Consider the following 2,500-nt stretch of genomic DNA (forward strand, 5'->3'; position numbering starts at 1 on the left):
CACACACGCAGTACTTTAGATACTAGCACTACAGCTGTTCATACCGGCCAGCTGCACACGCAGTACTTTAGATACTAGTACTAAAGCTGTTCATACCGACCAGCTGCACACACAGTACACACACGCAGTACTTTAGATACTAGTACTACAGCTGTTCATACCGGCCAGCTGCACGCACAGTACACACACGCAGTACTTTAGATACTAGTACTACAGCTGTTCATACCGGCCAGCTGCACACACAGTACACACACGCAGTACTTTAGATACTAGTACTACAGCTGTTCATACCCGGCCAGCTGCACGCACAGTACACACACGCAGTACTTTAGATACTAGCACTACAGCTGTTCATACCGGCCAGCTGCACGCACAGTACACACACGCAGTACTTTAGATACTAGTACTACAGCTGTTCATACCGGCCAGCTGCACGCACAGTACACACATGCAGTACTTTAGATACTAGTACTACAGCTGTTCATACCGGCCAGCTGCACGCACAGTACACACACGCAGTACTTTAGATACTAGTACTACAGCTGTTCATACCGGCCAGCTGCACACGCAGTACTTTAGATACTAGTACTACAGCTGTTCATACCGGCCAGCTGTACACACAGTACTGTTAGATACTAGTACTACTGTTTAGTCAGTAGTTTGAGCTACTAGTACTACTGTTCAGTCACTACTGTTTAATCAGTACTTTGAGCTACTAGTACTACTGTTTAGTCAGTACTTTGAGCTACTAGTACTACGATGTACTGATGACAGCTTAATATCTGTATAAAGGTCTCCATAGAAACCAGAGGAAGAGGTCAGCAGTCAGCTGCTCCATGCGTTTACAACATGAACCCTTATTCACCACCAATCACTTCCTGTTTCTATCTGATGACACTTCCTGTTTCTGTCTGGTGACATCAGCAGGTCAGGACATCATTGAGACAGAAAGGGATTCTGGGAAAGTCCAAGCTTCCAAACACAACAACTCTTTCACAATCAAAGCTGGAGGACATGTTCTCTGAGCGGGCAGATGATACTCCGCTAGTTAATGAATAACGTTGGGTGGGACTCTGCAGAGTAACTAAGTAACTAGAGTAACTAAAGTAACTAGAGCAACTAGAGTAACTAAAGTAACTAGAGTAACTAGAGCAACTAAAGCAACTAGAGTAACTAGAGTAACTAAAGCAACTAAAGTAACTAAAGTAACTAGAGCAACTAGAGTAACTAAAGTAACTAAAGTAACTAAAGCAACTAAAGTAACTAAAGTAACTAAAGTAACTAGAGTAACTAGAGCAGAGTGGGAGGTTACTGCAGGTTGAGAGTTGAGCAGAAGTGAAAGCGACTCAACGTGATCTCATTTCATTCACGTCCTGACTCAACATCCACACACACACACACACACACACAGAGACACACACACACACATACAGACACACACAGAGACACACACACACATAGACACACACAGAGACACACACACACACGCACACACACACACAGAGACACACACACACATACACACACACACACACACACACACAGAGACACATCACACACACACACACACACACACACACACACACAGACACACACACACACACACACACACACACACGAGACACACACACACAGAGACACACACACGAGAGACAGCACACATGGCTGCTGGATGCTCTGTGTGTGTGTGTGTCAGTATATACATATTACATATGTGTGTGTGTGTATATGTATCATGTGTATGGTGTATGTGTCATGCTCTGTGGCGTGTGATATGTGTGTATGTGTATGAGTGCTGTGTGTGCAATATCTGTGTGATGTGTGTCATCAATCATCTGTGTATGTGCATGTCTCATTGTGTGTGTGTGTGTATGTGTGTGTCTGTGTGTGTGTGTGTGTGTGTGTGTGTGTGTCTCTGTGTGTGTGTGTGTGTGTGTCCTCTAGGTCAGGCTGACTGAACTTTACTCTCTAACAGATCTTTATCTGAATCTGGTGACTGCTGTTTGGAGATACAGCCGTCACCGTCTGTTTTAACAGTTAATCCCCAGTGTGTCCCCAGTGTGTCCCCAGTGTGTCCCGAGTTTATCCCCAGTTAATCCCCAGTTAATCCCCAGTGTGTCCCCAGTGTGTCCCCAGTGTGTCCCGAGTTTATCCCCAGTTAATCCCCAGTGTGTCCCGAGTTTATCCCCAGTTAATCCCCAGTGTGTCCCAGTTAATCCCCAGTGTGTCCCAGTGTGTCCCGAGTTAATCCCCAGTGTGCCCCAGTGTGTCCCAGTGTGTCCCCAGTGTGTCCCAGTTAATCCCCAGTGTGTCCCCAGTTAATCCCCAGTGTGTCCCCAGTTAATCCCCAGTGTGTCCCCAGTTAATCCCCAGTGTGTCCCCAGTTAATCCCCAGTGTGTCCCAGCGTGTCCCCAGTTAATCCCCAGTGTGTCCCAGTGTGTCCCCAGTTAATCCCCAGTGTGTCTCCAGTGTGTCCCCAGTGTGTCCCCAGTTAATCCC

At 46.5% G+C, this 2,500-nt stretch overlaps 1 protein-coding gene across 1 annotated transcript in view; it reads right to left on the bottom strand.

The window, feature by feature from the left end:
• Window positions 1–2,500, bottom strand: part of LOC144524024 (phospholipid-transporting ATPase ABCA1-like) — a 69,403-nt gene that overhangs the window by 47,822 nt on the left and 19,081 nt on the right. The gene's annotated exons all lie outside the window — the stretch shown is intronic.

The sequence above is a fragment of the Sander vitreus genome, chromosome 10, assembly GCF_031162955.1.
Source record: "Sander vitreus isolate 19-12246 chromosome 10, sanVit1, whole genome shotgun sequence".
NCBI lineage: Eukaryota > Metazoa > Chordata > Actinopteri > Perciformes > Percidae > Sander > Sander vitreus.